The sequence below is a fragment of the Schistocerca cancellata genome, chromosome 9 (genome assembly GCF_023864275.1).
Source record: "Schistocerca cancellata isolate TAMUIC-IGC-003103 chromosome 9, iqSchCanc2.1, whole genome shotgun sequence".
In the NCBI taxonomy this organism is placed as follows: domain Eukaryota; kingdom Metazoa; phylum Arthropoda; class Insecta; order Orthoptera; family Acrididae; genus Schistocerca; species Schistocerca cancellata.
In genome coordinates this window covers 81591994-81613077 of record NC_064634.1, presented here as the reverse complement: position 1 = coordinate 81613077, position 21084 = coordinate 81591994, and the positions used below count along the sequence as shown (strand labels likewise).

At 41.0% G+C, this 21084-nt stretch overlaps 1 long non-coding RNA gene and 1 pseudogene across 1 annotated transcript; both read right to left on the bottom strand.

Moving 5' to 3' along the window:
* Nucleotides 1–2766: 2766 nt before the first annotated feature.
* On the bottom strand, nucleotides 2767–20554 carry LOC126100660 (uncharacterized). The gene is made up of 3 exons (XR_007522198.1): nucleotides 20459–20554; nucleotides 12452–12568; nucleotides 2767–2898 (listed from the first exon to the last, which is right to left on the bottom strand). It is a non-coding gene; the product is annotated as an uncharacterized LOC126100660 (long non-coding RNA).
* Nucleotides 4652–4769, bottom strand: LOC126102370 (5S ribosomal RNA; annotated as a pseudogene).
* Nucleotides 20555–21084: the final 530 nt, after the last annotated feature.

The window sequence follows — 21084 nt, the reverse complement described above, 5'->3', positions numbered from 1 at the left end:
CCCAATTGTTTAAAGAGATGTGTACAAGAGGTTCTACAGTGGACACCACGTATAGTGTAGATAATTAATGCTTCTGGTATTAGGCTTGTGAATGGTTCTGTTATTTTAAACTGTGACTGGAGGTTGGCAACGAAGCTCATAATGGAATGTGAGACTGTTTTCAGTATGGCTGACTGTTTAAAAAGTTATGTACAAGAAGTGCTAGGGTACCCACATGTTATCCTTATCATTCGTATTATTCTGTGCAAGAAAGACCCTTTTCCTCAATGACGCACTGCTGTAGAATAAAACCTCTCGAGACTTTAGTGTGTGAAGTACTGATATTATTCGTAAGACAAAAGTTGCAGAACTTAGGAACTGAAGAAGATTGGTAACGTGTGAAATCTGGGTCAGGTTATTATCAATATAAACACCTAAGAGTTAATGATATTCTGTTTCATTTATTGCTTTACCCTCCTCCATTGTCTCTGACAGTGTTATCAGGCCTTCTGCAGTACTGTATTCCATGTATTGTGTTTTATCTAAATTCAGTAACAGTCCATTTGCGGTGAATCAGTTATTCTTTTTCGAAAAAATGCTATTTAACTTTCCAAGTATTGAATTTACTCTATAAGGCTTGATTATAATACTTGGATCATTGAGAAAGGGAACTATTTCTGACTCTTTCTTGCACGACAGAAGAGCATTTATATATGACAGGAAGAAGAGTAGATCCAGTACCGATTTCTATGGTTCAGCTGCAGTGGTTATTCCACGTCTGCGGAACGAGTGATGACGAGGTTGACTGAAGATGACCGTGTGGCCGAATGAGTAAGCCAGTATCCTTCCAGAAAACTGCGCCACAAGAACATCGTAGGACTTTCGGCTGGATCACACGAATAGACGGATGACTACAGTTGAAGTCTGGGCAGAGGTTACTCCTCAGTTTTACCCCAACTCGTCGGGAACATACTAGTAGACCCTGGCTTGAGATGCCGAGTTGTGCATTGTTTATGGCTGACACTGTACCACAGACCAAAGATACTTGCAAGGTTTGGAGGCAGAGTCAACTGGGGTACGTAATGTAATTCTGTGCTGCTCAGCGAAGGGACTTACTTCTGTTTACGGCGGTCACATCGATGCTAACGTATCCAGAGACGACCTGATGAATAGCAAAAATGTCCCATACCTCTGCACCTCGCGAAGCAATTATGTGGGGAGCTATTGCGTATGACAAAAGGGCTGATTTGGTGATTGTTGAAGGGAGGCTGAATGTTGGCCAATGCGTAGTGTTAGAGGTTTAGGTACAGATATTGCGATCATTGGTATCTTAATATGTGCCCACCGCAGGGTGTCAATTGTATTTTCACTGCATTTATCAGTTTTTACATATCTCCTTAAGCTGGCTTCTCCGACCCCAGGTTCCTTACCTCAAATTCTTCAGTGGAGCATTCTATTTTTGGACGCTCTCACGAAAAAACCCTGTATAATAAAACCTTTGTGTTCGGATATGAAAATCTTGAATTTCTTCGGGCATACAAAATGTTTAACTCATGGAATTTGTAGCCGAGTGACATCTTCGACAACCGCTGATATTACTACAGGTGAAAACTCTGTCGCTTTAAGGAACAAATGTAACGAGAGATCGTTGTACAACAGTCGGTTGGTAGCCCTCCACAAGGCCGCACGTACGGAGAAAGATGGTGAAAGTTAAGTAATTTAGGTTGTAATTAATTGTAGTTGAACACTTTTAACTAATTAAATACGTTCTTTAGTGTACTCTTCAAGCTCACCATTAAAAGTTTTTCTTTTATTTGCGTAGTGTTCTAGTAATCGCGAAAAGTTCGCTTGTTTACTTACTGCTGCTTAGGCCGAATTTTTCGAGTGTGCATATTTAGCGTTATAATTCACTACCTGAAGTTTTCTGCACAGTTTTAACTATGCAGCGTAAAGGACTGTGCCTGCCAGTATAGTGTATCCATTTGGGGTCCATGTGTCCACTCTCCAATAACTGGTCTACTGTCCAGGGGAAATGAACATTAATGGCTTGCTTGTGCAATGTGTATTTGGAGGTACTAACCGACCTAAAAACATACCTGTCGTAATAGCTATAAATTAGAAAGGCTGATGTAATGTTCAGTACACTGTCCTCACTTATGAACAGATATATCAGCACTTACCGTACTAACACCCTCTATGTAGCGAGACTGGTAAAGCCTGTTGTCATATGCTGGGATATCATTTTTGTTTTTTCAGCAGTATAATGCAAGACTGCAGTTCATACCACAAACGCATACCAATGTTTGACTGACTGTCTCATTCCTCAGTTTGTCACCCATGGCGCACGTCTAGGATGCTACTCGGACCACCTACTTCGTTTTCAGTTCCGAGTGTGTTGGCTCGTTTTCGCTACGTATGTCAACAATGGCGTGGAGTTCAATCGATGTGAAAGTGAGGCGACAATTGTGTGGTTGTCTGCTTACCTGTTGTTGTGAAACACTTTCTTTATTCATTAAGCCTGGCAAACTACAGCTTAATTTATCTTCATTAAAACAGATCACACATGTTCAATATATATTTTGGGGACCTTTTCCAGTAAGTACAACTACAGAAAATAGATATTACTGTGTAACTCTTCCATAAAGTGATGTTTAAACAGCCGTAAAGTATTTTATAAAATGCATTTTATAAAGAAATAAGAAAAAAAGATATTATTAGTTCTTTATTCTTATATGCTAAATGTTACACACGAAGTTCAAATTTAAGTGATAAGAATTTTGGTGCAGATGGAACACTAGGAAGCCGTATGTTGTCCTTGGACTGCCTCAAGAACGTCTGGAGATATTAGTATTTTTCAGCCATCAAAAGTATTATAACATGAGGAATTTCGTCACCAGTTGGCTGATACTGGAAGGAACCCTGTAGACAAAAAAAAGAACAATGCATGCTGTTTAAAGAAAAATAATATCAATACGTTTCTTGTAACGTAACATTTCAGCGGTACTGGAACGGATTTATTCCACTTTCTCATGTGCTGCTAATCTCTCAGTCTCAGGAAGAAAACAACGTCGGTTAACATGCCTTTTCAAGCCTTTTCATACCCATCTTCAGATGAGACATGCAGAAGCTTCACATTTATTTTCGTGATGCAAAGCAGGGAATGTGATATTTGACAAGGACATAGGAAACACTTAAGTTTATTGGCACGAGTGAAAGTTATCTGGGAAGTTGTTTCGAAAAACGTATTTCCTTACTTACTGCGGCAGTAAGCAAAGATAGTCGTTCTTCGACAATACTCTCCGTATAACTAACACACAAGGCCAAGGCCTCATATGAAGATGGGTCTGAAAAGTCTCGAAAATTCGTTTACAAAAACACACAGAGTGACTGATCGCAACTATCTGTATTTATCTTCAATTAATATAGCCACTTGTTCTAAAGTGCGGCTCCCGATAATTGTTTTTTTTTTGTAGAAAGATTAGTCTTAAGCTCCTTTCATTAAATCAGTATGTTACACAGCGTGCAGTCCTTATTATCTTCCATGGAATTTGAACCTACATTTACACTGTGCAAACCACTGTAGAGTGAACGGCAGACTGATTCAGTTCGAGGCTTAAGCAAAAGAAACAGAGTAGTCTACTGAGAGAACATGGTATCCACAGAGAATCAGCAACCTTCGCTATAATAATAATTATTTGCAATCGCAGTTAGTATGAACGCCGGCCGAAGTGGCCGTGCGGTTAAAGGCGCTGCAGTCTGGAACCGCAAGACCGCTACGGTCGCAGGTTCGAATCCTGCCTCGGGCATGGATGTTTGTGATGTCCTTAGGTTTAACTAGTTCTAAGTTCTAGGGGACTAATGACCTCAGCAGTTGAGTCCCATAGTGCTCAGAGCCATTTGAGCCAGTTAGTATGAACAGTTCGTATAAACTACTGAAAAAAAAATCTGTGTGTGCGCAGTTGGGGCCCGCAGGGTAGATTTTTCGAGAAAACGTTCAGATGAAATCATAACTAGTGTTTCGTATTAATAAGTAATTTATTTGTCAGTCTCTTTAATACAGTAGTTACACAGAGGAGTACAATGGTTACAGCCTAGAACGGCAACGTAGTCGCTTTGCAACGTTTCTTCGTTTCCTATTTGAAACTGCTGTACCTCTAGCATTCGCTCTGCACTGGACTTTTTAGACTTTTTGGATTCCTTTCGACGGGAGATTCTCTCTTATTTGCGTTTCCTACAATTCCGAGCGTATTTACAAGTCATATGAGACAATGTTGGAACAGGTGAAGCAGTACTGACCCTACGACTTATCTTAGAAAATAGGTTAAGGAAAGCCAAACCTACGTATCTAGCATTTGTAGACTTAGAGAAAGCATTTGACAATGTTGACTGGAATACTCTCTTTCAAATTCTGAAGGTGGCAGGGGTAAAATACAGGGAGCGAAAGGCTATTTACAATTTGTACAGAAACCAGCACTCCGTCTACAGGCCACAAGTAGCCCATCGGGACCATCTGACCGCCGTATCATCCTCAGATGAGGATGCGGATAGGAGGGGCGTGTGGTCAGCACACCGCTCTCCCGGTCGTTATGATGGTTTTCGTTGACCGGAGCCGCTACTATTCGGTCGAGTAGCTCCTCAATTGGCATCACGAGGCTGAGTGCACCCCGAAAAATGGCAACAGCTCATGACGGCCCGGATGGTCACCCATCCAAGTGCCGGCCACGCCCGACAGCGCTTAACTTCGGTGATCTGACGGGAACCGGTGTACCCACTGCGGCGAGGCCGCTGCCTGTACAGAAACCAGATGGCAGTTATAAGAGTCGAGGGGCATGAAAGGGAAGCAGTGATTGGGAAGGGAGTGAGACAGTGTTGTAGCCTATCCCCGATGTTATTCAATCTGTATATTGAGCAAGCAGTAAAGGAAACAAAAGAAAAATTCGGAGTGGGAATTAAAATCCACGGAGAAGAAATAAAAACTTTAAGTTTCGCCGATGCCATTGTAATTATGTCAGAGGCAGCAAAGGACCTCGTAGAGCAGCTGACAGTGCCTTGAAAGGAGGATATAAGATGAACATCAACAAAAGCAAAACGAGGATAATGCAATGTAGTCGAATTAAATCGGGTGATGCTGCGAGAATTAGTTTAGGAAATGAAACGCTTAAAGTAGTAAATGAGTTTTGCCACTTGGGGCGCAAAATAACTGATGATGATCGAAGTAGAGAGGATATAAAAAGTAGACTGGCAATGGCAAGGAAAGCGTTTCTGAAAAAGAGAAATTTGTTAACATCGAGTACAGATTTAAGTGTCAGGAAGTCGTTTCTGAAAGTATTTGTATGGAGTGTAGCCATGTATGGAAGTGAAACGTGGACGATAAATAGTTTAGACAAGAAGAGAATAGAAGCTTTTGAAATGTGCTGTTACAGAAGAATGCTGAAGATTAGATGGGTAGATCACATAACTAATGAGGAGGTATTGAATAGAATTGGAGAGAAGAGAAATTTGTGGCACAACTTGACTAGAAGAAGGGATAGGTTGGTAGAGCATATTCTGAAGCATCAAGGGATCACCAATTTGGTTTTGAAGGGCAGCGTAGAGGGAGACCAAGAGATGAATACAATAAACAGATTCAGTAGGTTGCAGTAGGTACTGGAAGATGAAGTAGCTTGCACAGGATAGAGTAGCATGGAGAGCTGCATCAAACCAGTCTCTGGACTGAAGACCACAACAACATGAGACGACATCTTTAATAATTTTCTAATTTTCATTTTAATGCCGACCTTCATTTTGAGTTCCGCAAGTATTTTTATTGCCTCAAATTTTTGGAAATTTGTGGTAAGTTCCTATGGGACCACACTGCTAAGATCATCGGTCCCTAGGCTCACACACTACTTAATCTAACTTAAACTAACTTAGGTTAAGGACAACACACACAACCCATGCCCGAGGGAGGACTCGAACCTCCGACAGGGGTTGCCGCGCGAAATGTGGCAAGGCGCCTTAGACTGCACGGCTACCCCTCACATATTGCCTCACTTTGGCCTCAGTTGCGCTCCAGAAGTTCTTCACCGTGTGATCTGAATAAGTATTCCAGCTAAACGCGTTTACATGCTGCACCAGTTTATAGCTTTACACAAAGATAAATGTCTATTTCACGCAGTGCACGTCAACGACCATCTGTCAAATGGAGCACAAAACTTGCATCACCTGAAAAGGCCACCTGTCGGCTCTCAAACCAATTTCAGTACTGGCGAGCTAATTCCGTCCTCAGTCGCCAATGAGCAGCAGTCAGCAAGGGTACATGAACCAGCCGCCTACTGCAGAGGCCCGTACGCAACGACGTTCGCTGAACGGTCGTTGAGGAGACAGTGTTGGTAGCCCCTAGGTCCATCTGGGTGGTCAGTTGCTCAACAGTCAGTTGCTCAACAGATGCACGTCTGTTTACCCGTAGACATCTCTGCAGCCGTCGTTCCCCCCCGTTATCTATGGCCCGTGGTGCACCACACTTGCCCCGTGAAAGGTGGCTACACTGAGCCACAGCGCCAGAAATCGCGCCAGAGAGTATTGTTCCGCCGCCTCCACTGGCAGTGATTATTGAGACGCAGCGACAGGCAGTTCTTGCCGAGGAGTTGTGGTGGACACTGCTTGTAGCTGAAGTTGGAATGAGATGGGGTAGTAGTGAATGTTTGTTCGATGTTTTATGCAGCTATGTGATGGGAGAGATAGCAGATGTTATTCCAATGGAGATATTGTAATGGTCAGAGTGCTTTTCGTCAATATATATGAAGGTAATAAATATTATGTTGTCTATTTATTTGTGTGTCCTGAATAATGTGTCATTACAGGTTCAGTCAACAAAGCATCTGCCTTGTGTTCTTGTATTAGAGTGTAATTCTGGGTTTCTTGCACAATTATAGTATTTCTAATTTTCTTTTATCACGTCAGTATAAATGATATTTAAAAATTCTTGTCTTGTTGAAGAAGAACCGTGCCAGATGTGCGTTGAGTCATACTACCACATACAGAACAGCTACACTTGTGCTTTGTTGGATTCGTAGATTTTATAGTTGCTGGGGACTTAATTAGTTAATTGTGTTAACAGAAATTTTCTTACATTCTTTGTTGTCATTCTATGCAGTCAGATAGCGTAACAATTAGTTGTCAGGGCCAGCCATTTACGAGACTTGCGTAATCGGACATACAGCGACAGAAAATTAAAAAGTATTTGCATTGCATTCTTATATCTTTATTTTAATTTAGCCCCCATGCACGTGGCGACCCTGCCAGGATCGTCCCTTGGAATCTTCTGATTGGAAAAATAGTAGACAGTAGTATTGTAGTAGTAATTTGTAGTTTAGTAATTGTAGTCTATTTTGCATGTGTAGATTGGTAATTGTCATTCTTCTATTGTTCGTTAATCGTGTTTGAAGGAAGCATTTCGTGTGATTGATATTGTTGGTGATAAAGTGTCATTGTGTGTAATTTTCATATAGTGACGAGTTTTGTATGTTTTGTAAATGATTACGCGATCGATGAAAAAGGCAAAAATGATGAATAGTGAGAATGACGAATTTGTTAACATGGCGAACTCGCCAACAGAGGAAAACAGTATGATGGATAATGAAGTGGAAAACAATGTAATAAGTCGGGAAAATGTCCGGAACCATTTCAAAATTTTTCTCAATCAGAAAATTCACAGATCCCGAGATTAACGACAGAAGATTCTGGAATAGTATCGAATACAGATAGCTTTATGGCTATGCAGAAGGAAGTTAGTTTTGTGGGAAATGTTAGGGGCGAAAAGAATTTCGAACAACTTAACACGGAGCAGTTGATGAGTGCAATATTAAATTTGGGATCTGAATTAAAAACAGTGGCAACACGGTTAGACTCACAAATAGTAACAATTAAAACTGAGATGGGAACAATGGGATCACAGTTACGATCTGAATTAAAAACAGATAGGGAAACAATGGAAACACGGTTAGACTCATTGGGATCACAGTTAGGATCTGAATTTAAAACAGAGATTGGAACTTTGGAAACACGGTTAGACTCACGAATAGGGACACGTTTCAAAAACATGAAAGATGAATTAAAGAAAGAAATTCGAGAAGAAGTACAACCGATTTTGAATGCTCACAATAATAGATTAATTGCAGTAGAGATTAGACAAAGGGAACAGGATAGAGAACAGGAAGAAAGAGATCGCGTGATAGTACAGAAATTTTCAGAGTTAAATTTACAACGTGCATGGGGGCTAAATTAAAATAAAGATATAAGAATGCAATGCAAATACTTTTTAATTTTCTGTCGCTGTATGTCCGATTACGCAAGTCTCGTAAACGGCTGGCCCTGACAACTAATTGTTACGCTATCTGATTGCATAGAATGACAACAAAGAATGTAAGAAAATTTCTGTTAACACAATTAACTAATTAAGTCCCCAGCAACTATAAAATCTACGAATCCAACAAAGCATAAGTGTAGCTGTTCTGTATGTGGTAGTATGACTCAACGCACATCTGGCACGGTTCTTCTTCAACAAGACAAGAATTTTTAAATATCATTTATACTGACGTGATAAAAGAAAATTAGAAATACTATAATTGTGCAAGAAACCCAGAATTACACTCTAATACAAGAACACAAGGCAGATGCTTTGTTGACTGAACCTGTAATGACACATTATTCAGGACACACAAATAAATAGACAACATAATATTTATTACCTTCATATATATTGACGAAACGCACTCTGACCATTACAATATCTCCATTGGAATAACATCTGCTATCTCTCCCATCACATAGCTGCATAAAACATCGAACAAACATTCACTACTACCCCATCTCATTCCAACTTCAGCTACAAGCAGTGTCCACCACAACTCGGCAAGAACTGCCTGTCGCTGCGTCTCAATAATCACTGCCAGTGGAGGCGGCGGAACAATACTCTCTGGCGCGATTTCTGGCGCTGTGGCTCAGTGTAGCCACCTTTCACCCGTTTTGGTTCAAAAATGGTTGAAATGGCTCTGAGCACGATGGGACTTAACATCTGTGGTCAGCAGTCCCCTAGAACTTAGAACTACTGAAACCTAACTAACCTAAGGACATAATTACTCTTTTCTCAAGTTCAGCTCTTTTATTTTCTTTCTCTTAATTACGTCGTTACTTTGAAGACATAGTCAATGTTGCTTTATTGACGTGATGAACAGTTGATGTTGAAGTTTCCATTAGGGAAATTGGGAAGCTTGGTGTTCCCTATCGTACAATTGCACACAACAAATCTTAATTGAATTCGCAGTTCGCGGAAAATAAGCATAGCCTGTAAACAACCAATGTCTCACGACCATAAAAAATGGTTCAAATGGCTCTGAGCACTATGGGACTTAACATTTGAGTTCATCAGTCCGATAGACTTAGAGCTACTTGAACATAACTAACCTAAGGACATCACACACATCCATGCCCGAGGCAGGATTCGAACCTGCGACCGTAGCAGTCGCGCGGTTCCGGACTGCGCGCCTAGAACCGCTAGATCACCGCGGCCGGCTGCCCCGTTTTGGATAGAGTCATTTTACCATGCTTGGCATACTTCAAAAAGGGTGTGTGATCCAATGGGACTTAACTGCTGACCTCATCAGTTCCTAAGCTTACACACTAATTAACCTAAATTATCCTAAGGACAAACACACACACCCATGCCCGAGGGAGGACTCGAACCTCCGCCCGGACCAGCCGCACAGTCCATGACTGCGGCCCCCCCCTCCCCCCCCCCCCCCCCCCCCCCGCAGACCGCTCGGCTAATCCCGCGCGCTTGGCATACTTCAACCACGATGGTACGCGAGCGGTGTGCACACTACGGAAATGCTTCCATTCTTGACCCGAAAGCCACTGATCACACCCTTTAGGACGTCAGATAAATCATTCTGTTTCCGCATTACGGCAACGATCGCTCTGTCTTCCTCCCCCCGCCACAACATGCTTTATGCATCCTCCTATGCTATTGCTACCACCTGCGGTCTGTGAGGGATTATTGCACGCTGACGTCGAACATAGGCGGTGATCGCATTAATGTGAGTGGACCGTGTAGTTTGGAAAACTCTTTCTCAGTATTCTTTTGACCATGCGAAATTGCTATGTACATCCATCAGTGTAACGGAGCAAAAGTGCCATTGAGCAGGGCTCGCTAGGTCTCCAATAGCGAACGGAACAGTGTGCTTTGGGAGGAGTCTGACAATAAGCCTTGAAGGGTCACTCCTCGCTTGGACCGTGAGGTCGTTGTCACTCAACAGGAGGAAAGATTGGTTTCCGAACTAGCGTATACCACAGCGCAGTCGTTCGAACGCTGCTGCGGATTTTGATTTCAGATATGTGTAAAGATATGCGCTTTCGAAGAGGCTGCCTTTCTTTTGATTATTGTTTTATTTTCCAATACAATTACATTTTAATTTTGTATTTAATGTTGAATAACAAGTATTGCAGTACAATAAAGCGGCTGGGGTGGATGAAATTAAGTCGAAACTCATCAAATACAGTGGAATGTCAGGTCTTAAATGGCTACACAGGATAATTGAAATGGCGTGGGAGTCGGGACAGGTTCTATCAGACTGGACGAAAGCAGTAATCACACCAATCTTTAAACATGGAAACAGAAAAGATTGTAACAACTACAGAGGTATCTCTTTGATCAGCGTTGTGGGTAAAATCTTCTCAGGTATTCTTGAAAGGAAAGTGCGAGTATTAGTTGAGGACAAATTGGATGACAATCAGTGTGGGTTTAGGCCTCTTAGAAGTTGTCAGGACCAGATCTTTAGCTTACGGCAAATAATGGAGAAGTGTTACGAGTCGAACAGGGAATTGTATCTATGTTTTATAGATCTAGAAAAGGCATATGACCGGGTTCGTAGCAGGAAGTTATTGCCTGTTCTACGTGATTATGGAATAGGAGGCAAACTTTTGCAAGCAATTAAAGGTCTTTACATAGATAGTCAGGCAGCAGTTAGAGTTGACAGTAAATTGAGTTCATGGTTCAGAGTAATTTCAGGGGTAAGACAAGGCTGTAACCTGTCTCCACTGTTGTTCATATTATTTATGGATCATATGTTGAAAACAATAGACTGGCTGGGTGAGATTAAGATAGGTGAACACAAAATAAGCAGTCTCGTATATGCGGATGACTTAGTTGTGATGGCAGATTCGATTGAAAGTTTGCAAAGTAATATTTCAGAGCTAGATCAGAAATGTAAGGACTATGGTATGAAGATTAGCATCTCCAAAACAAAAGTAATGTCAGTGGGAAAGAGATATAAACGGATTGAGTGCCAAATAGGAGGAACAAAGTTAGAACAGGTGACCGGTTTCAAGTACTTATAATGCATATTTTCACAGGATGGCAACATAGTGAAAGAACTGGAAGCGAGGTGTAGCAAAGCTAATGCAGTGAGCGCTCAGCTACGATCTACTCTCTTCTGCAAGTAGGAAGTCAGTACCAAGACTAAGTTATCTGTGCACCGTTCAATCTTTCGACCAACTTTGTTGTATGGGAGCGAAAGCTGTGTGGATTCAGGTTACCTTATCAATAAGATTGAGGTTACGGATATGAAAGTAGTTAGGATGATTGCAGGTGCTAGTAGATGGGAACAACGGCAGGAGGGTGTGCACAATGAGGAAATCAAAGAGAAACTGGGAATGAACTCTATAGATGTAGCAGTCAGGGCGAACAGGCTTAGATGGTGGGGTCATGTCACACGCATGGGAGAAGCAAGGTTACCCAAGAGACTCATGGGTTCAGCAGTAGAGGATAGGAGGAGTCGGGGTAGACCAAGGAGAAGATACCTGGATTCGGTTAAGAATGATTGTGAAGTAATAGGCTTAACATCAGAAGAGGCATCAATGTTAGCACTCAATAGGGGATCATAGAGGAATTTTATAAGGGGCACTATGCTCCAGACTGAACGCTGAAAGGCATGATCAGTCTTAAATGATGATGATGATGATAACAAGTACACTGTTTTTGTTCTATTGATCTACTGATCAGCAGAACAAAAGCAGTATACTTGTTATTCAACCTAAAATATGGACTTGTTCTGACAAGAAGTACCGGAAGAACCCATAAATAAAATTTCGGTTTCGTATGGCTTGCTATTTCATTCCCCATCCTGAATGTAAAATCATAATGAAATTGTGTTTCAGTTTCATTAGGCTTTTTCTTTCAATCTTCTCTCCTGAGTCTAATACCACAAACGTTCGAAGATAAGCAGTTGAAGTGCGAAACGTTTTTTGAGTTATTTACTAAGCAAATAGCGTAGTTGCAGGCAATGAAATTTCACATAATGATGACACGTACACACCAAGCTTTGAATGAGAAGTTTGATAAACTATAAAAGCTGACATCAAGCTGTGAGACGTGTTATCTCTACAGCATTAGAGCACATATCTAACAAAGGAGAAAGGGAACGTTGTAGCTCACCTGTTGTCTAATAGTTATTGCAGGCGTTGGCGGTACATGAGGCTGACAACCCATCTGGTCCGCATTTGCAGGAGTTACACTGATCCATGAATTCCACGCCTGGTTCACAGCTAATATCTGCAATACAGTTAAGCTGTAAATCGCAGGTTATGATCAACAGAATAAGGGGGATAATATGAGAGCATTATTTCTGCAGAAGAAAGTTTTAAAGCAATGGTCAAAGATATACAGAGGTTTCTGCTGCTGGACTCATTGTGGCATCATTTTAAAGTTATTTCCGTTTTACATGGAATGCTATAACAGTATCTATTTATAATCTGTCACATGATTTAGGAAAAACAGGATACAGATTGCTGTATAGGTGGGTATATTTAATTTAAGTTTCAAATGATTAATTGAAAAGTAGTGAACACACACACACACACACATACACACACACACACACACACACACACACACACACATACATACGCACGCGCAAACACCCATACGCAGATTCAATGTACACAAAAAGTCATCCATGATGTATGATGAGCTCACAAGTAATTGTTTAGCATGTTTTACCATGAGTGTTGCATTGTTTCTTTGCTTCTGGCATGGTGTTCCGCCTTAACAGACATGCTTGCTGTTTCAGTAAGGAAAATGTTTTGGCACGTTTCTTTATCTTATCATGCATATAGTAATTTAATGCAAAACCAGTGACATGAGGTACCCCATCTATGTAGCCGTTTTCGGTTATGTACTTCATGGTCGGAACGTATTTGCTGTACATTTCTTTCCCCTGGAAAGCCAGTTGTTCAATTACTGTTGCCGTTACCTTTTTCAGTCTCTGAGTGTCACATGCAGTTTACAGATTTCGTAACCACAGCATAAACTTTGAAAATGTAGTTTGTTTGAAAAGTTCCTGAGAAATTTGTTTCACGGAGATTCCTAGACGTTTTGCGAATCTTCCCACCTTGAAACTTAGGGCAACAATTTGCGAGTGCAGAAACCCTGGAAGATTAAGTCTCTCTCTTGATCCATCGTGGACAGGGGATACCAGCTGGTCAAGTAATTATGAGCGACATTCGCTAACAGTCGTCTACTTGAGATATTATTTTATTTTATTTTAACTACCAGTTTCGGCTTTCCACCATGCCATCTTCAGGCCCATACATAATAAAAGAGTATACTGGTAGGGTATATCAGGGTATACTAAGCAAGCTATACAGGAAGTGACGGGTAATATATAATAACACTTAAAGCCACAAAATGTACACATAAATTTAACACCACTAACTTGAAGAGCCAATTACATGCAGTTGCTCTCCAATGTGATTCTGATATGAAATCCGTCCGATCAGACCATCAAGGCCAAACGGTACCGACCGGCCGCCGTGTCATCCTCAACCCTTAAGCGTTACCGGATGTGGCTACGGAGGGCCATGTGGTCAGCACTAGAGATGGGCAAAATTGTTCTTTTCAGAGATTGGATCAGAACTGTTCACTCCCTGAAATGAATTAGCTCTTTTTCATGACTCACCACTCATTTACAATAGAAAATAAATGGAAGGCACATTGCCCTTTAAACTTGGTTTATTCCAGTACTATACCTGTATTTTGATCTTATTTGATCCTATTTTGAAGTAACACAGATAATGAGTAAGAATTTTGTATTGTTAATTGAAATTTCCACGATATGACAAAGTTTTTGATTATTGATTTATTTTGCACTATCGTGGTTTTTTGGGTGATCGGAAAATGTTGTAACTTGAGATTTACATTAAAAATGTATTTGGCTATAATGTATTAAAATTTCATTAACCTCATACAAATACATCGCAAGCCATATATTTTTAAAGTGAACGTTTCCTTCCGAAGACGCCTAAAGTCGCAAAATCCGTACCAGAACAAGAAAAAAAAATATAAATTTGACTGTAAAACGAAAGTGCTGCATATAGCCTTACGCAGAATAAAACAAGGAAAATATTGGTGTATCACATTTTGCTATACGTTTATCGGTTCGCTCGTAATTAAAGCGTAAATTCGGGTGTCCATAATAAAAATCCTATAGTAAGAGGAGTCATCAGGAACCTAATCTGATCAGTTTAAACAAATAAAAATAAAATAAAAACAATTGATGTATACATAACATAATAATGTAATATACATAGCGGTATTACTATGAAGAACAATATCCAGTAGGGACGAACTCCGATGCAGAGGCGCTGAGTCGAGCAGGTCGAGCAGCGAGCTGTATTACTGCGTGAGCTGAGACCGCAGAGACCACAGTGACACCTGAGTCGCTTTGCTCGACGCTCTGGCTAGAGTCGAGACAGTGGGGTGAGCGTTGAGCGGGCGAGTTCCGAGGATGGGGGGAGCGGTGAACTCACCCGCTCCGAGACAAATCGTCCGTTCCCTTGCGAGCAGGTTGTTGCAAGTAGTTCCTATGTTATCCGCTAGGTGGCTCTCTGTCCTGTTGCTCGCATCAACTGCCCAGAGGGCAGGACGTGCGACTGAAACTATCGCCGACGGAGTGCGATGCTAAGTTAAGCTGCACCAGACGACGCACAGAGACGGCACGTCATATGTGAAACACAAAATCCAATGGGGCACTGCACAATGCAGGCAGCTACCTTAGAAGCAGGGCAGAGGCCGGCGCCGGCTGCGTTGTGTGGCGTGCACTGTGCTGTGACCAGCAGAGGCGCTGCTGATATGCTCCGTCTCTCTCTCTCTCTCTCTGCCGTGGGAAACGTTTGGAGCTACCATTCTTTTTTTCTGAATCACTGATTGTTCACTCCTTTGAAAGATTCAACTCTATGAATTAGTTCAAGAGCGGATCCCCCATCTCTAGTCAGCACACCGCTCTCCCGGCCGTATGTCAGCTTACGAGACCGGTGTCGCTACTTCTGAATCATGTAGCTCCTCAATTGACCTCACAAGGGCTGAGAGCATCGCACTTTCCAACAGCAGACCCGGACGATGACCCACCCAACTGCTAGCCAAGCCCGACACCCATTAACTTCGGTGGTCTGGCGGGAACCGGTGTTACCACTGCGGCAAGGCCGTTGGCGTGATGCTGATATAGCAGAAGTAATTTCATTGGTGATATGTTGTAAAATCATCAACAGAAGAAATAATGTTTGTAATTATCACTAAATGTGCTGATTTGTTTATGTGATCTTGTAAGTAGGCTGTTTATGTTTTCTTATTGGCAAAGTTACGTAGCGCTCTGTATGAAAATCACTGGCTGTGCTGTGTGCAGTCTGTGGCTAGTTTGCATTGTTGTCTGCCATTGTAGTGTTGGGCAGCGGCAGCTGGATGTGAACAGCGCGTAGCGTTGCGCAGTTGGAGGTGAGCCGCCAGCAGTGGTGGATGTGGGGAGAGAAATGGTGGAGTTTTGGTATTTGTAAGAATGGATGTTATGAACTGATATATATATTATGACTATTAAGGTAAATACATTGTTTGTTCTCTATTAAAATCTTTCATTTGCTAACTATGCCCATCAGTAGTTAGTGCCTTCTGTAGTTTGAATCTTTTATTTAGCTGGCAATAGTGGCTCTCGCTGTATTGCAGTAGTTCGAGTAACGAAGATTTTTGTGAGGTAAGTGATTTGTGAAAGGTATAGGTTAATGTTAGTCAGGGCCATTCTTTAGTAGAGATTTTTGAATGTCAGATTGCGTTGCGCTAAAAAAGCACAGTCTTGTATAATTGTTCAAAGGGGACGGTTCCAACTGTTACTTAGTAAAAAAAAAAAAAAAAAAAACCGTCCGCAGCTTTGTAGACAAGTAGATGCCCTCGGAAACAGCGATGTGTAAAAAGAACTGGCGTGCCTGGTACCGTTTCAAGGAAAGCGTGTTTCTTACGCTAATAGCTTTTCGTGCATGAACACTTTACTTTCACTTAATCGTGTTGTACTTTAAATTGAGTGACACGAATCAAAATGCGGAGACCACTGTTCATCTAAAGACGATGCAGGTGTGATTACCCGATGCAGTCATTCTCAGTTGAGTTTTTCTTGATTTTTAGGGCTCCGTGCCTCAATGGAATACTTGCAGGGTCGCTTTGTTACCCCTCCGACTCACTGCCTGTCCGACTGTTAAGGGGAAATGGTACGTGAAATTTGAGATTTTCTGTTTTCTACTCCACAATGTACGTTGGACTTTCCTGAACATTTTGGTATATAATACATTGAAATCAGACAGTTGTGACACCTTCAAATAATATTTTGAATGTTGACGTGAGACTGTCAAATTTCGTGGCTATGCATATACTGCCACAGTTGAGCAGTCATATCTTGGGAACTACACAATCTAGAAGGCTGTGAATTGCTTTGTTTTGTGACTACTGCTACGTCTCAGAAGTTAGCATTACGAATAAACAAATCAGTCCTTTGTTTCTGATACTAGTTTTCGTTGAAAGTAGTGTGATTATTGGCTATTTTTGTAGTAAGCTAACTTCTATTGCTTTTTATGCGTGCATAAAATGATTAAGCTTTAAAGTAACTTCAAGAAACACAACTTTGCGGGTAACAGATATGTGAGACCTGAACAACTGGAGGAATGGAGGTAAAAGGAGCAGTTAACATTTTACAGCGTAGGCAGAAGGAGAGAGGTGTCAGATGTTTGAATTAATTAGGTGATGGAGACAGCAAGGCTTTCATTGCAGTACAAAACAGTAAGCCATATGGTGTTCCTATACAAAAACTTGAGTGTGTAGGATATGTGAAAAAAAGGATGGGAACACGTCTGCATAACCTTAAAACCAAGCTGGGTAACACAAAACTGTTTGATGGCAAGACAACAAAATGTGCTGGAAGACTAACGGACAAAGTAATTGATGAATTACAGTAATATTATGGGAAGGCCATTAGAGATAACTGTGACAATTTAGAGAAGATGAAAAGAGCTTTCACCGAATATCAACCGATGAAAAGCTATGTCATGCTTTCTGCCTGCCTCCACCAAACACTAGGTGTAAATATAGGCAAGCTGAATTTTCTGGCACCCTGCCTGAATTTACATATAAACATTATCTTCCTTTGGTAGGAATGGAGGCAATCAATCCTATTTACAGAGATATGACAAATCCTGAGCTACTAAAGAATGTGGATGAATCTTTCAATGATGTATGATTTCATGTGCCTAGAAACGTATTTTTTGGCCTTATGACTCTAAAGGTAGTAGCGTCTGATGCTGTAATAACTTTTAATGGTGGGAACTATGAATGACTTAATGTCCTGGAGAAGTTAGGGGTCCGATTTGGACAGAACACATATAAAGGACCATGGGAACTGTATGAGCTTCGTGTACGTGAAGCAGAGTAAGCTGATCAGCAAATGACAAAAGAAGCAAGAAAGAAAAGGAGGAGGCAAGCATTGAGGTGTTGTCACACTGAAGAAGACACAGACTACGGGCCAGGGCAATTCTAGTGCATAAAAAACGCAGACATGTAAGTCTGTATAAGAATTTGTAAAAAAAAAGTTTTAAAACTCAGTATCTATGAACAACATTTTTTGCAATAAATGACCCGTTTTCTATAAAGGTATTGATGGTAAAGACATGAAATTTTCACAGCCCCCAAGTGTGAGATTCAACACATATGGAACTAGAATAATTGAAATATCCTGAGTTGTTCTGTTTTTATGTTAATTTATTTATAAAAATCTGTCAAAAAATTGAGTGTTTGAAAAAACAAAAGCTAACAAGCCCCACAATACAATTTTAGTAATAATTCTAATTCAGTGTATCTATAAAGGTGCATTCAATAATTATGGAAAATTGTAAATTGGTTCCTTAAAAAGTTTCCAAGTAATTGGTTACAAATTTTGATAATTTAACATTGGCGGCATAGGACATACAATGTCCCCTTAAGACCAATTTTTCTCTGGAACGACTAGACGTATCAAGTTCAAATTTATGTCACATATTAAGGCCGATGGTCCTTTGGCGGCGTCAAAATTTTAAACTTATAAGTGAACCAAAGAAAGAGATACGGTCATTTATGTCACATATTTTGATATTAGGACACTCGCTTATCAAGACCTATAAGGTACTTCCCATTGACCTAGAATCATGAGGTCTGGCAAGATGCAAGGTATCACAGTACAAACTTATAGAACAATTCGATAATTGTTAATTTCTAATAATATAGCTAGAAAAAATATTTTTTGTCTTTTTTTGTTCGTCTGTCTCTTTGTCTGTCCGCCAGTTAAGACAATGTTTTCTCTGAAACAGTTTGCCTTATAGCTTTCAAATTTATGTCACATACAAAGTTAGACGGTCCCTAGGCGGTATAAAAGTCTTACGCTTCTAAGTTAATACAATAAAAAGATACGGCCGTTTATGTGATGTATTTGGATACTCGAAAACACACTCATCAAAACCTATAGGGTACTTCCTGTTGACCGAGAATCATGAAATTTGACAAGAAGCGAGGTTCCATTGTACAAATAAAAGAAAAATTCTAAACTGTTAATTTGTAATTGATCGCACGAAACAAAAATATTTCGTTTGTCATTTGTAATCCGAATTCAAACTTGAAACTGAAGCATTCTCCAAAGTCCTGGAATCCTTGGGAGCGATATGTTGCCGATAACAAGCAAAAATCGTAAATATCCTCGATTCTCGGAATGGATAAACTGTCTATAAGCATAATTAAGTTTGTACGGAACGGTGAGTGCGCTATTCTTTCTCGCACTTGGCCAATTTTTCCAAAATTACCAAACATGCAGCAACCAGTCGCAAAATCATGTTTTATTTATTCACTTTTGCAAATTGATTTCAACTGATTAACAGCCATCATTGGTGCTTTCAACCAATATGTGCCCTGAGTAGTAATACTGTCTTAAGCAGCATACTGGCGAGTCATTCATCTTCATGGGCGACAATTCGCGACCCCATCGTGCACATCCTGTGATTGGCTTCCTTCAGGATAACGACATCGCTCGACTAGAGTGGCCAGCACGTTCTCCCGAAATGAACCCTATCTAACATAGATTGTAAAGGGCTGTTTGTGGGCGACGTGACCCACCAACAACTCTGAGGGATCTACGTCGAATCGCCGTTGAGGAGTAGGACAGTGCCTTGATGAACTTGTGTGTAGTATGCCACGACGAATACAGGCACGCATCGACGCAACAGAACGTGCTACTGGGTACTAGAGGCACAGGTGTGTATAGCAATCTGGACCACCACCTTTTAAGTCTCGCTGTATGGTGGTACAAAATACAACGTGTGTTTTCATGAGCAATAAAATGGGCGAAAATGATGTTTATGTTGATCCCTATTCCAATTTTCTGTACAGACTCCGGAACTCTCGGAACCTAGGTGAAGCATAACTTTTTTTATGCCTCTATTTTAAGGTTGTTTTTATTTGTGTTTTACCTGTTCCAGGACTGGTCACTATTTTCCGGCCCGAAATTACTGTCGTTTTGAAGGTGTTCCTGGTCCGCCATTCTACCGCATTTAATCCTGGTTTGTGATCGCCTTCTGGGAATTCTGTTATACCATTTTTCTTCTGTAATTTTAAAAAGATTATCTAATGATCTTTTGATTAAATCCTTCTTTGTAACGGTGTAGCCGGCCGGAGTGGCAGTATTACTACTCAAGACACATATTGGTTGAAAGCACTGTTATCAGTTGAAATCGATTTGCAAAAGTGAATAAATAAAACATGATTTTGCGACTAGTTGCTTCATATTTGGTAATTTTATGGTTTACGGTCACTGCACGACTTGGGAACCACATGGAGCCCACCATTCATAATTTTTTCAAAGCTTTACATTCGAAAGGTTGCACGGTTCCTACTCGTAAGGCCACGGCATGAACGAGACAACTGATGCCCGTCGGTAACGTTTTCAATATGAAACAAATTCTTGTGCTGTCCGTTATTGTTTTCAGTGTCATTCTCTCTGTTATAGATATTTTGATATTTATCATTTTACGTTTAAAAATGTTCTGGGTGTCTAACGGTGATCGTGTACCACAGCGAGTGCAGTGGAATTAGGGAAGATGGCAGACAGACCTCTCTTGGCGCGCCACTTCATCCCGGCGCAGGCCCACTCGCCGCTGGCGGTGCAGATGCACGCATTGCAGTTCTCGCTCTTTGTCTGGCCAAAGGTGCAACCTGTAAGAGACAAAAAGTGAGATTGTCGTGTAACTCAGACAGCAGTTTCCAGTCTGCGTTCCTAATGGCAAACAATACGCAGTGACGCTGGTGTCTGTACCATCTTACTTTCTATTGCAGTCTCATGTTGTGTCCTGCTGCTTAATATCCAACCTCTCTGGACACTGAGGTCATCAAAAACGACATTTTCACATTCTTATAGCTAATCCTAAGACTGGATTGCATCAATGCTGACTAGAACTACAGAACTAGGTAGCACCGTGGTTAACACACACGACTCGTATTTACATCTACGTTTTCCACCCTTCCCCTAAATCACTTCAAGCAAATTCAGGGATGGTTTCTTTGAAAGAACACGACCGATTTTCTTTTCAATCATTTCCCAATCGGAGTTGGAGCTCCGTCACTAATGACCTGAACGTCGACGGGACTATTAAACACTGACCTTCTTACCTCACTTTTTTTTTGTTTTTTTTTTTTTTTGGGGACATCAGTCTTCTGACGGGTTTGATGCGGCGCGGCTC